The sequence below is a fragment of the Macaca mulatta genome, chromosome 1 (genome assembly GCF_049350105.2).
Source record: "Macaca mulatta isolate MMU2019108-1 chromosome 1, T2T-MMU8v2.0, whole genome shotgun sequence".
NCBI classification, from domain to species: Eukaryota; Metazoa; Chordata; class Mammalia; order Primates; family Cercopithecidae; genus Macaca; species Macaca mulatta.
The window spans coordinates 73,100,323-73,115,524 of record NC_133406.1 but is presented as its reverse complement, the minus strand read 5'-3'; the positions used below and the strand labels follow the sequence as shown (position 1 = coordinate 73,115,524).

Sequence of the window (15,202 nt, the reverse complement as noted above, 5' to 3'; positions counted from 1 at the left end):
AAAGGCAAGAGGGAAACACAGCAAGGAGCAAGGGTGTCTGCTTAATATCTGCCAAGATAAGGTTTGGGGAAATGCCACTTGCATAGTAATTCCAAGTAGTATGATCTCTCTTCCTGTAGCTCTTTAGATTCTCAATCCAGTCTCCTGAGAAAGACAGTAAGTAATGCTAGTGCTATGCTTCTTTACGGGTTAGATTTAGTACTTCATACTCAACTGCAGTAAGAGTCATTTACAATTCCACAGCAAAGTATAATTGTTTCCTTTTCTCTGCAAAATCTCCAACACTTTCTTTGTCTTGATAATAATTTTTCTAACTGGAATGAGATAGTATCTCATTGTGGCTTTTATTTGCATTTCCATGATGATCAGTAATGCTGAGCATTTTTTCATGTACCTGTTGGCCATTTGTATGTCTTATTCTGTGACATGCCTATTAGGATCTTTTGACCATTTTTTATGTTGGGTTATTTGGGGTTTTTTTTGCTGTTCTTTATATATTCTGGATATTAACTGCTTGTCAGGTGTATAGTACACAAATATATTCTCCCATTCTGTAGGTGTTTCTTCAGTCTTCAAGTAGTTCTATTTGCAGTACAAAAGCTTTTTAGATTGGTATAGTGCCATTTGTCTATTTTTACTTTTGTTGCCAGTGCTTTTGAGTCTTATTTAGAAAATACTTGCTTGACCAATATCCTGACGTTCTCCTCTCATGTTTTCTTCTCATAGTTTTATAGTTTTGCGTTTTACATTTAAGTCATTAATTCATTTTTAATTTATTTTTGTATATGGTAAGAGGCAGGAGTCTAGTCTCATTCTTCTGCAGAAGGGCATCCAATTTTCCTAGGATCATGTATTGACTAGGCTGTCTTTTCCTCCATGCCTGCTCTTGGCACTTTCTTTGAAAATCAGTTGTCTGTATGTACATGAATTTATTTCTGGGCTCTCTATTCTGTTTCACTGGTCTATTTGTTTGTTTTAGACTCAGTACCCTGCTGTTTTGGTTAGTGTAGTTTTGTAGTATATTTTGAAGTCAGGTAGTGTGATGCCTCTAACTTTATTCCTTTTGCTCAGTGTTATTTTGAAATCTTTTGTGGTCCCATATGAATTTTAGGATTGTTTTCCAATTTCTGTGAAGAATGTCACTGGTATTTTGAAAGAGATTCCATTAAATCTGTAGATCACTTTAGGTAATATGGCCATTTTAGCAATATTAATTCTTCCAATCCATGAACATAAGATAACTTTTCCATTTATTTGTGTCATCTTCAATTTCTTTCAGCAATGTCTTATCATATTCAGTTCAAAAATCTTTTACCTCATTGGTTATATTTATACCTAGTTATCTTATTTTCTTCTTGTAATTATTGTAAATTGATTTTTTATGATATACTTTTTCAGATAGTTCATTATTAGCATACAGAAATACTACTAATTTTTATACATTAATTTTGTGTCCTGCAAGTTTACTGATTTTTTTATTACTTCTACCGGTTTCCTAATGAAGTCTAGATATAAGACTGTGCTGTCTGCAAACTGTGACAATTTGACATCTTATTTTCCAATTTGGATGCCTTTTATTTCTTTCTCTTGCCTGATTGCTCTGGTAAAGACTTCCAGTGCCACGTTTAATTAGAGTAGTTTAAGTGGGCATTTTTGTTTTTTCTTGATCTTGGAGAAAAAAATGTTTTCACTTTTCCCTGTTCAGTAAGATATTAGCTGTTAGTTAATCACATATGGCCTTTATTGTGTTGAGTTCATTCCTCTTATGCCTAATTTGCTGAGAGTTTTCATAATGAAAGGATACTGAGTTTTATTAAATGATTTTCCTGTGTCTATTGAAATTATCACATAATTTTTATCTTTTTTTTTTTTTTTTTTGACATGAGGTCTTGCTCTGTTGCCCAGGCTGGAGTACAATGGCATCATCTCAGCTTACTGCAACCTCCGCCTTCTGAGTTCAAGTGATTCTCCTGCCTCAGCCTCCCAAGTAGCTGGGATTACAGATGCTTATCACCATGCCCAGCTAATTTTTGTATTTTTAGTCAAAATGGGGTTTCACCATGTTGGCCAGGCTGGTCTTGAACTCCTGACCTCAAGTGATCTGCTCACTTTGGCCTCCCAAAGTGCTGGGATTACAGATAGAAGTCACTGTGCCTGGACAATTTTCATTTTTGTTTTAGTTAGTGCAGTGTATCACATGTACTGATTTAGGTATGTTAATTATCTTTTTGTTCCTGGGATGAATTTCACTTAGTCATAATGAATGATCTTTTTAATGTGTTTTTGGATTCAGTTTAATAATATTTTGTTGGGAATTTTTGCACCAGTAGTATTGGCCTTTAATTTTCTTATTTTATTGTGTACTTGTCCAGTTTTGAAATCAGGGTGATGCTGGCCTCATGAAATGATTTTGGAAGTATTATCTTCAGTTTTCTAGAAGAGTTTGATGACAATTAGTATTACTTCTTTAAGTGTTTGACAGAATAGAATTCAGCAATAAAGCTATCAGGATCTGCGCTTTCCTTTGATGGAAAAATTTTTATTACTGATTTAATTTCCTCATTGATTATTGATCTTTCATATTTTCTATTTCTTCCTACTAATCTTGGTAGGTTATATGTCTCCAGAAATTTAATTATTTCTTTTATTTTACCAAATTTGTTGGTATGTAGTTATTCATAATAGTCTCTTATGATGCTGTGTATTTTTGTGATGTTGTTTGTAACAGCTCCTTTTTTATCTCTAATCTTATTTGAATTTTCTTTATTTCTTCGGTAATCTAACAAAATGTTGATTTTGCTTATCTTTTCAAAAAACCAACTCTCTTTTATTTATCTTAGAATGCTTTTAAGTCTCCATTTTTTTTTTTTTTTTTTTTTTTTTTGTTTCTTCTCTGAGCTTTACTATTTTCTTCCTTCTGCCACTTTTTGGTTTAGTTTGTTCTTGTTTTTCTAGATCTCTGATATCTACTTCTAGGGTGTTTATTAGAAAGCCATCTTCTTTTTCAGTGTAGGTATTTATTGCTATAATCTTCCTTTTTGAAGTGCTTTTTCTGTGTCCCATAAATTTTAATGTGATGTGTTACCATTCTAATTTATTTTGAAAAAATTTTAAATTTCCCTTTTAATTTCTTTATTGTCCTATTGGTTGTTTAAGATCATATATTTATTTTCCACTTATTTGTAAAGTATTTCTTGTTATTGATTTCACATTTTATACCACTGTGGTCAGAAAAAATACTTGATATGATCTTTATCTTCTTAAATTTGGTAAGTCTTGTTGTGTGGTCTAACATGTTCTCTATCCAGGAGAATATTACATGTGCACTTGAGAAGAATGTGTATTTTGCATTTGTTTGATGGGATGCTCTGTAAGTATCTTTCAGGTCCATTGGTCTTCTGTGCAGTTTAAGTCTCATATTTCTTTGCTGATTTTCTATCTAGATGATCTATTTATTGCTAAAAGTGAGGTGTTGGAGTCCCCTACTATTGTTGAATTACAGTATATCTCTCCTTTTAGCTCTAATAATATTTGCCTAATACATCTGGATACTTTGGTGTTGGGAGCATATGTATTCATATTTGCTATATCTTTTTGACTTGATCCTTTTATCATCATATTAACCTGCTTCATGCTTGTAATAGGTTTTGACTTAATTTTAATATTATAAAATTTAATATTTTCTAAATGTGGCTACTCTTACTCACTTTTGGTTTTCATTCAAAAGAAATATATTTTTCCATGCCTTCACTCATTCTGTTTGTCTTTAATGTTAACATGAGTTTCTTGTTGGCAGCATATACTTGGGTCTTGTTCTTTTATCTATCCACTCTATATCTTTTAACTAGTCTATTTACATTCATGGTTATTATGAATAGATAACTTTTCTTAATTGCTTTCTGGTTATTTTGTAACTAGTTTGTTTCTCTTTTCCTCTTTTGTTGTTTACCTCTGTGGTTTGGTGATTTTATGTAGTGATAAGCTTTGCTTCCAGTTTCTTTCTTGTTTGTGTACTGTAGTATCTTTCTTTGTGATTACCATCAAGCTAATATAAACAGCTTTATAGTTATAGTAGGCTATTTTATATTGATAGCAACATGATTTTTGTTGCATAAAAGTACTCTAGATGTTTTCCCTTCACCTCACAATTTATATTTTTGTTAACTCAATTTACTTTTTTATCTATGATGTGTTCCTTAGCTAACTATAGCTATTGTTGTTTTTACTTTTTTAACTTTAAACTTTTACACTAGAGAATTTAGACATTTACCTAGCAACATTATGGAGAATTTAGAGATTTACATAGCACTATTATGTCACTGGGGAGTTTGGATTCATAAATTTACCTCTAATGGTGAGCTTTACATTTTTACTTGATAGTATTTATCATTCTTTCATTTTCCTTTGCAGCACTCCCTTAAGCATTTCTTGTAAGGCTGATCTATTATAGTTAATTCCCTAAGTTTTTGCTTGTCTGGAAAGGACTGAAAGGTTTTTTGTTTTGTTTTGTTTTGTTTTGTTTTTCACTTTAAATACACAATCTCACTCTCTCCTGGACTGCGAAGTTTCTGTTAAGAAATTATGATGATAGTCTAATAGGAATTCTCTTATAAGTGACTTTGTGATTTTCTCTTGCAGCTTTTGGATTTATCTTTGTCTTTTACTTTTGACATTTTCATTTTACTAGTAATGTGGCTTAGAGGGGATCTTTTTTCTAGTTGAATCTAATTGAGGACTTCTGAGTTTCCTGAATCTGGATGTCCATATCTCTCTCAATACTTGGGAAGTTTTTAGCTATTATTTATTTAAATAGGTCTTCTTTGCTTTTCTTCATCTTTTCTTCCTCTATTTTATATGTCAATATTTGTTCATTTAATGGTGTCCCATAAATCCCATAGGTTTTCTTTGTTCTTTTAAAATTCTTAATTCTTTGTATCTTTTGACTGGATTATTGCAAAAAACCTGTCTTCAAGTTCAGAAATTATTTCTTCTGCTTGATTTAGTCAGTATTGAAGCTCTCAGTCAAATTTTTTATTTCATTTTTGAATTATTCAGCCCCAAGCTTTCTGTTTGATTCTATCTCTTTGTTGAATTTCTCATTCAGATCATGAAACGTTTTCCTGATTTTATGGAATTGTTTTCCTGATTTTATGGAATTGTTTGCCTGTATTCTCTTGTATCTCACTGAGTTTTCTTAAGATCATTATTTTGAATTTGTTGGCCTTTTTTTCTTTATAATTTACCCAGTCTTGGGTATGTCTTTATCAGCAGCATGAAAACAGGCTAATACAGATGGGTAGTTTGCAGGTATTTTCTTTCACCCTGTGGATTGTCTCTTCATTTTGTTGATTGCATCCTCTACTGTGCAGAAGCTTTTAAGCTTGATGCAATCTCATTTATCCATTTTTCGCTTCAGTTGCCTGTGCTTGTGGGATATATCTCAAGAAATTTTTGCCCAGAACAATATCCTGGAAATTTTTCCCTAATATCTTCTTGTAGTAGTTTCATAGTTGGAGGTCTTATATTTAAATCATTAATCCATTTTGATTTGATTTTTGTATATGATGAGAGGTAGGGGTCTAGTTATATTCTTCTGTATATGGATATCTCATTTTCCCAGCACTATTTATTGAAGAGACTGTCTTTTCCCCAGTGTATGTTCTAGGTACCTTTGTCAAAAATGAATTCTCTATAGGTGTGTGGATTTGTTTCTGGTTTGTCTATTCTGTTCTATTGGTCTATGTGTCTGTTTTCATGCCAGTACCATGCTGTTTTGGTTATTATAGCTCTGTGGTATAATTTGAAGTCAGATAATGTACCTTCTTTTTTTTTTATTTATTTATTTATTTTTATTTATTTATTTATTTATTTATTTATTATTATTATACTTTAAGTTGTAGGGTACATGTGCATAACGTGCAGGTTTGTTACATATGTACCTTCTCTAGTTTTTTTCTTTTTTCTTAGGATAGCTTTGTTTATTCTGGGTATTGTATGGTTCCATATAAATTTTTGGATTGTTTTTCTATTTCTGTGAAGAATGCCATTCATATTTTGATAGGGATTGCATTGCATCTATAGATTGCTTTGCATAGTATGGACATTTTAACAATATTGATTCTTCCAATCCATGAACATGAAATATTTTTCCATTTTCTCATGTCCTCTTCAATTTATTTCATCAGTGTTTTATAATTTTCATTATAGAGGTGTTTTATTTATTTAATTAAATTAACTCCTAGGTATTTAATTTTATGCTTAGCTATTGTAAAGGGTTTATATTTTTTATTTGTTTTTCAGAATGTTCACTTTTGGCATATATAAATAGTATTAATTTTTGCATGTTAATTTTGCATCCTGGAAATAAACAATTTATTTGTTTAAATATTTATTTGTGGAGTCATTAGATTTTTTCAAATGCAAGACCATATCATCTGTAACAAGGGAAATTTGTCTTCTTTCCCAATTTGGATGCACTTTATATCTTTTTCTTGTCTGATAACTTTAGCTAGGACTTCCAGTACTATGTTGCATAACAGTGATAAACGTGGGCATCATTGTCATGTTCCATATCTTAGAGAAAAAAAATCTTTCCATTTTTCCCCATTCAGTATGATACTAGCTGTGGGTCTGTCATATATGGCTTTTATTATGTTGAGCTATGTTCCTACTATACCCAGTTTTTTGAGGGTTTTAAATAATGAGGAAATGTTGAATTTTATCAAATGCTTTTACAGCATCAATTGAAATGCTCACATTGTTTTCATACTTCATTCTGTTGATATAATGAATCACATTGATTGATTTGCATATGTTCAACCATACTTATATCCCAAGGATAAATCCCACTTGTTTATGATGAATGATCTTTCTAATGTATTGTTGAATTCAGTTTGTTAGAATTTTGTTAAGGATTCTTGCATTAATATTTATCAGAGCTATAGGCCTGTAGTTTTCTCTTTTTTTGATGTTTCTTCAAGATTACACCAGACTTGTAGAATGAGTTTAGAAGTGTTCTGTCCTCCTCTATTTTTTGGAATAGTTTGAATAGAATTGGTATTAATTTCTCTTTAAATGTTTGTTAAAATTCAGTAGTGAAGCTGTCAGGTCCTGGGCTTTCGTTACTGGGAGACTTTTTATTATGGCTTCAATCTAGTTACTTGTTATTGGTCTATTCATATTTTGGATTTCTTCATGGTTCAATCTTGGCAGATTGTATGCATGTAGGAATTTGTGCATTTCCTCTAGATTTTCCAATTTATTGGCATATACTTGTTCCTAGTAGCCATTAATGATCCTTTGCAATTCTGCAGTATCATTTGTAATGTTTCCTTTCTCATTTCAGATTTTATTTGTATTTTCTCTCTTTTTCTTAGTCTGGCTAAACTATTTTTCTTGTTTAACTTTGCTTTGCTTTGTTGATCTTTTGTAGTTTTTTATTTCAACTCTATTTCTGCTCTGACCTTTATTGTTTCTTTTCTTCTACTAGTTTTGAGTTTGGTTTGCTCTTGCTTTTTTCTTAAGATGCATCCTTAGATTGTTTATTTGATGTTTTTCCTTTTTTAATTTTGATGTAGGCACTTATAGCTATGAACTTCCCTTTTAGTATTGTTTTTGCTGTATTACATAGGTTTTGGTATGTTGTGTTTCCATTACTATTTTTTTCAAGAAATTTTTCAACTTTTTTCTTACTTTCTTCATTGATCCACTGGTCATTCAGGAGCATATTGCTTAATTTCTATGTATTGGTATAGTTTCGAAAATTCCCCTTGTTGTCAATTTTTAGTTTTATTCCACTGTGGTCAGAGAAAATGTGTGATGTTATTTCAATATTTTTGAATGTCTTAAGACTTGTTTCGTGACCTAACACACGGTCTATTCTTGAGAATGATCCATTTGCTGAGGAAAGAATGTGTATTGCAGCTGCAGCTGTTGGTTAAAATGTCTCTAAATATCTATTAGATTTATGTGGCCTATAGCACAGATTAAGTCTGATTTTTTTTGTTGATTTTCTGTCAGAAAGATCTGTCCAATGTTGAAAGTGGGTTGTTGAGGTATCCAACTCTTATTATATTGGGGCCTATCTCTCTCTTTAACTCTAACAATACTTGCTTTATATATCTGGGTACTTCAGTGTTGGGTGCATATATATTTAAAATGTTATATCCTCCTGCTGAATTTATCCCTTCATCATTATATTGTGGACTTCTTTATCCCTTCTTATAGTTTTAGTCTTGAAATCTATTTGGTCTGATATAAGTATAGTCACTCCTGCTCTTTTTTGGTTTCCATTGGCATAGAATATCTTTTTCCAACTTTTTATATTCAATCTACATGTATCTTTATAGGTGAAGTGTGTTTCTTGTAGGCAACAGGTCAGTGGATCTTGTTTTGTCATCTATTCACCCACTCTATGTCTTTCAATTGGAGAGTTTAGTTCATTTACATTTAATGTTATTATTCATGAGTAAAGTCTTACTCTTGCCATTTTGTTATTTGTTTTCTGCTTATTTTGTGATCTTCTCTTCCTTCTTATCTTCCCTTAGTGAAGGTGATTTTTCTCTGGGGATATAATTTAGCTTCTTGCTTTTTATTTTTTGTGTATCCATTGTATGTTTTTTGGTTTGAGGGTACCATGAGGCTTGCAAATACTATCTTATAACTCATTACCTTAACATGGTAATAACTTAACACTGTTTTCATAACAAACCAAGCAAAAAGAAAACTAAAACTCTATGCCATAACTTAATGTTCCTGCTTTTTAATTTTTGTTTTTTAATTCATATCTTATTGTACTGCCTATGTCTTGAAAAGTTGTTATCATTTTTGATGGATTCATCATTTAGTCTTTCTACTTAGGATAAGAGTAGTTTACACAGAACAGTTACAGTGTTATACTATTCTGTGTTTTTCTATGTACTTACTATTACCAGTGAGTTTTGTACCTTGAGGTGATTTCTTATTGCTCATTAATTTCATTTTCTTTCTGATTGAATAACTCACTTCAGAATTTCTTGTAGGACAGGTCTGATATTGATGAAATCCCTCAGCTTTTGTCTGGGAAAGTCTTTATTTCTTCTTTATATTTGAGGGATATTTTTGCTAGATATACTGTGCTACGGTGAAAGTTTTTGTTTTTTCCTTCAGCAGTTTAAATAAGTCATGCCACTCTCTGCTGACCTTAAGGTTTTCACTGAAAAGTCTGTTGCTCCATTGTATGTTATTTATTTATATTCTCTTGTTTCCTTCAGGATCTTTTCTTTATCCTTGACCTTTGGAAGTTTGATTATTAAGTGCCTTGAGTCAGTCTTCTTTGGGTTAAAATCTTGATGTATAACCTTCTTGTATTTGAGTATTGACATCTTTCTCCAGGTTTGGGAAGTTCTCTGTTATTATTCCTTTGAATAAGCTTTCCATCTCTGTCTCTACTTGCTCTTTAAGTCCAATAATTCTCAGATTTGCTCTTTGGAGGCTATTTTCTGAACCTCTTGGTATGCTTCATTGTTTATTATTGTTTTCTTTTGTCTCCTCTGACTGTGTATTTTCAAAGAGCTTGTATTCAAGTTCATGAATTCTTTCTTCTGCTTGATCAGTCCTGCTATTACAAGACTGTGATGCATTCTTCATATGCCATTGCATTTTCCAGTCCAGAATTTATTCTTGATTCTTTTTATTTACTTCAATCTCTTTGTTAAATTTCTCTGATAGAATTCTGAATTCCTTCTATGTGATTTCTTGAATTTCTTTGAATTTCCTTAACATAATTATTCTGTCTGAAAAGTCACACATCTCTGTTTCTCTAGGACTGGTCTCTGGTGCCCTTCTTTTGTTCATTTGGTGAGGTCATGTTTTCCTTGATGGTTTCGATGTTAGGAGATGTTCTTTGGTGCTTGGGCATTGAAGAGTTAAGTATTTGTTGTATTCTTCACTATCCGAGCATGTTTTTACCCATCCTTCTTGGGAAGACTTTCCAGATATTTGAAAGGACTTGGGTGCTGTGATCTAAGTGTATTTGTTTTAAGAGGCACCCCAAGTCCAGTAACACTGTGATCCTTGCAGACTCTTAGAGGTACTGCCTGGATGGTCTTGGACAAGTTCCGAAAGAATTCTCATTACCAGGCAGAGATTCTTGTTCCCTTCCCTTACTTTCTGTCAAACAAATGGAGTCTCCCTTTCTGTTCTGAGCCATCAAAAGCTGGAGATGGAGTGACACAGCACCCCTGTGGCCACCACCACTATGTGCTGGATGAGACCTGAAGTCAGCATGAAATTGGGTCTCACCCAAGGCCTGTTGCATCCACTCCCTGGCAACTGTCTATGTTCACTCAAGGCCCTGGGGCTCTACAATCAACAGGTTTAAGGCTAGCCAGGCCTGTTTCCTTCCTTTCAGGATAGGGAGGTACCCCTTGGCCCCAGGTGGGTCCAGAAGTATTGTCTGGGAGTCAGGAACTGCAGCCTAAAACCTTAGAAGCCTACCTGGTATTCTATCACACTGCAACTGAGCTGGCACTTAAACCACAAAATGCAGTCCTTCCCACTTCTCCCTCCCCTTTACAAAGACATAGAAGGCTCATCCCATAGCCACCACCACCATGGGCCACAAGGAGTACTGCCAGACTACTTCTGATGTTCTTTTAAGTCCTAAGGGCTCTTAAGTCAGCCTGTGGTGAAAGTTGCCTGGTCTGGGACTCACCCTTCAGGGAACCTCCTCTAGCTCAGGGCAGAATGAGAAATGCCATCTTAGAGTCAAGTTTTGGAACTGGGGACCCCAGGAGCCCTCTTAGTGCTCTATCCTGATGTGGCTGTGCTGGTACCCAAGATGCAAGACAAAGTCTCCTTTACTTTTCCCTCTACTTTTCTCAAGCAGAAGGAGTTTTGTCCCATACGTGCCACATCTGGTAATATACTTAGTCTCACCTGAAGCCAGCACACCTCAGAGGCTCACCCAAAGCCCTTGATGTAGTACTTGGGTATCACTGCTGGTTATTCAGGGCCCAGGGTCTCTCATCTAGCAGGTGATGAATGCCACCAGGAGTGGGTTCTTCCCTTCAAGGCAGTGGGTTCCATTTTGGCCCAGGGTGTGTCTAGAAATGTCATCTGGAAGCTAGGGCCTGGAATGGGGGTCTCATGACACTGAATGGTGCTCTATCCTGCTGTGGCTGAACTGGTATCCAAGAAGCAAGACACAGTCATTCCCGCTCTTCCTTCTCTTCTCCTCAAATGGAAGGAAGGGGTGTCTTTTGGAGCTGTGAGCTGAGAGGCCTGGGGTTAGGTGAGGGATAATGCCACTACTCCCTTATCCACCCCAGCTGGTATATCAGTAGGTCTTGTTCCCCAGCCCACCAAGCCTACTGTCTCTAGGCCTAGTTCAGAACTAGGATTCATAAGACCTGCAGTCCTTATGGCCTACACTGCCTTTCAAGTTTACTTAGAGACACAGAGCACTGTTGCCCTTGGTGGCGAGGTTTGCAAGAACTCAAGTTCTGACTGCTGGTATCTGCGATTCCCCTCTGGCTAGGGCTGGTTTAAATGTTCCCTCTGTGGGCAGGTGTCAACTGAGTTTGGTTTTGTTTTTCTTTTTGCAGTAATAGGACAGCACTGAGTGCAGTGCCTCACAGTTGCTGTAGTCCCTTCCCCCAACACCCAGAGACCCTCTCAATACCAGGCTTCTGGTACCGCCAGGGGCGGGGGAAGGGTGGTGTTGGTGATTCAGGACTGTTTTGTCTATTTCTTCAATGCCTTTTTCAATGATATGAAGTTCAAACCAGGTACTATGAGTGCTCACCTGATTTTTTGGTTCTTATGAAGATGTTTTTGTGTGTTTGTGTGTAGATAGTTGCTAAATGGGTGTCCTTGCAAGGGCACATTCAGTGGAGTCTTCTATTCCACCATCCTGCTCTGCCTTTTCCCACAATGTTTCTTTTAAAGTATTTTCAGATCACTACTCAGACAAAAGACTTGAAGGAATACTTGTGGAGATCTCTGGAGTTATACCTCTCTGTGGCTTCCTTCTCTCTGATAGTCTGCCCATAAATTCTATTAATCTTGAGCTCCTTGAATTCTGACCTCTGTCAGAAACTCAGCAGGATGGCCAAGCTCTGTTTGGTAGTCCCAAGTGTTGGACTCTCAGTGTTGCTGCCAGCAAAGCACCTCTAGGCAGAAGCTAGGTCAATCATAGGGCTTACTTTAATTGTTTCCCTTTCCTTAGAGATTACAATCCAATGCTACCTGTTATATAGTGTGTTAAAATTTTTATTTATGTAATTTTTCCAATTTATGGAGAGAAGGTAAATCCATTAGCTGTTACTTCAATATGGCTGGAAGTTAGCTTGATTCAATTTCAAGGTAGGGTTATAGTAATAGTTTAGCAACTTAAACTGCTTATGTATGTTTGTCATTTTTCCAATATTCTTCATAAGACTACTTTGTTTTGGCTTGAGATATTAGCAACCCTATGCTGTTAGAGGGACTGTCTTATTATTTGGTCTATAAAAATGAATTAAAACATTGAAAATGGATTAAGAAACTGTACTTTCTTACTGCAATATGTAAGATATTCCCCAAATTTTAAAAACAGGTGATCATTTTCTAAGAGATCTACATTATTATATGTAGTTGCCCGGTATAAACCTATACGAGCTTATCTTTCATGTTGATTGTGTAAAAAGGAATCAGAATGCACTATATGAGAGCCCTCAAACCAGCCTATGTGGCTTTTTGAAATTCTCATTATTGTAACAACTTTTCATTGTGGTGAGACATAAATATATAGTTCTTTATATTTGACCTATGAAGGCCATTCTTATAGAATAGTAACATAAAATAGCAGGTCAGATAAATATGCCTTGGGTTAATTTTGATTAACTACTCCCTTGTAATTAACTAAAGCACTGAATAAAGTACTAAAACTTTGTCTTAATTGTTGTTTTGGGTAAAAGTAATTCTTTAGCATGCATTTTTAATTAGATTTCTGAGAGAAGAGTTTGATTGTAGAGTATGTTACTCTGTGTAAATAGGACATCTCATAAAGCTAGGAAGTAGGAGCAGGAATGGGAAGATGGCAAAGAGGGAAAAACTTTCTCTCTTTTTTTTTTTTTTTAGGTTTCAGTATTGTGTTCAAGTTTTATTTTAAGTAATGTTCATTGCAGCATTTGAAGGGGAAGATTTAATGCCACAAAAAAGACTTTAAAATATACCCATTAAACTACTAAAAAATAAATTGAGTGGTGACAATACAACAGAAGTCCAATTTAGATTCTGAGTATTGTTACCATGTAATTAAAATCACACAGACTCTTCCAAGCTTATAGCTGGAACTCCTGGAAGCTATTTCATATTCTGGTGCAAGGGCAGAAAACCACAACATGAGAAGGAATTAAGTCCTGAATTATTGGTTTCATCACATTCATCCTCTCTACCCCTAAATGGCCAAAAGAAACAGTTATCACATCCTGCAGACCTTTTGGTGTAAAAGAGGTGATGATGAACTGAGATGGGGAACAGGTCATGAATATCTGTCTAAAAAAGTCCCTTTCAGGTGAGTTCATACACACCATCAAGCAACGAGCCTCTCATCTATTAGGGTTAAGAAACCAAGGTTCAGTTCTTAGGAAACCACAGTTTTATTCATTTACCCGCTATGAATTTATAAAGTGCCTCTATATTGTCAGCTTCCATTTGCAAACATTTCTATATAAAAAATAAATCTGGCATTTCTAGAAAATCCAAGTTCCCTCCAATTCTACAGCTGAAAAGACCTTCCTTTGGAATTGAGTTTCTTCTGTACCTTTGAAAGGATAATACCTTAAAGCTGAATCATTTTTGACCCAGAGGCCTAACATGATATTTAGCAATACCTGCATCCCAGAAATATGACCTTAAAAGATACATTAAATTATGAAGACACCTATGCTGCAAAACAGTTTTAAATTAAACAACTGTACAAGCTTATATTCAAGCTTATAAGCCTGAATGTTCTTACCATCCAGGAAAGCTGACAGTGTCAGTCTGATACCTGGCTTTAGGGTCTGAATATATCCTAAACCTAACAGACTGAAGTTGTTCACTTTATCCAAAAAGCAAGCATCAGGGTTGATCTGATACTTGGCTGCTATTTCAAAGCAAGCGTTACATTTTTCTGCTGTCCAGGAGAGATTCACAGTGCTCTCAACTTCTTGATCACTTTCTGGTAAATGGAGCCACCAAACACTATCCCGTCTTTCACATTAGTATGAAGCTGGAATTCATCAGTCTTCTAGCTAACCACAAAGTTGCTCTGGGTCTCTTGGGGCTTTGCAGTCTCAGAATTCATCTGGTAGCCAGTCAGCCAACCCTTGTACACAACACCAGAGAGCTTCTGATTGAAGTCTCAGCAATTTCAAAATCTATGTCACAGGTTGATGTGCTACCACAAGTATCCTGTCTTGATTTTAGCGTTTTTTTCTCCAGGTTAGGATGAATTAAAGGTCAGCTTTGCTTTCTCTTCCCCAGTAAGAAAGATGAATCGAAGGTCAGCTTCAGTCCATGTGCATTACTCCTCATGGTAATCTCAGTGTCTAGTGTATTGTCAGTGTTCCATTTCTCTGTAAACATCAGGCCATGGTCTGTCCAGCTGTACTTGGTTTCCAGACTGCCCTTCACTTTGGTGGTCTCAGTGTTGGCTGAGGCTGAGCTTGTAAATTCCAATCCATTCTCAGAATTTGCTTTCAAATCAAGCTTTATTAGACCAAATCCATGGCCCTTGGTGAAAACATCCCTGACAGATTTGTCAAGATCAGCACATGTGGGCAGCACCGCCATCTTCTGCTCGGAGGTGACAGCCACGTGGGCTCAGTGGAAGCTACCACATGAATTGTGGTGCAGAGGGAGGAGTGGAGCCAGCAGTGGGGTCAAGGGTGGAATGGCACTGAGAGGGAAAGGCTTTCAAAGACCAGAAGAAAAGTTGAGTGAAGATACTGAAGTTTGACTAGTGTTGTGGGTTGAATTGTGCCTCACTCCTAAAAAATATGTTGAAGTCTGCTATGGTTTTAATGTGTCCCCAAAAGGTTTATGTGTCGGAAACTTAATCCCTGTTGAAATAGTATTGAGACATGGAGCATAACAAGAGGTCATTTGGTCATGAGAATGAAGCCCTCAAGAATGGATAAATGTCATTATCATGGGAATAGATTAGTTATCATGAGAGTGAGTTGTTATAAAGTGA

The 15,202-nt window shown here is 35.1% G+C and overlaps 1 pseudogene; it reads right to left on the bottom strand.

The window, feature by feature from the left end:
* Positions 1 to 13,414: 13,414 nt before the first annotated feature.
* On the bottom strand, positions 13,415 to 14,799 carry LOC100429037 (non-selective voltage-gated ion channel VDAC1 pseudogene; annotated as a pseudogene).
* Between the last annotated feature and the right edge of the window lie 403 nt (positions 14,800 to 15,202).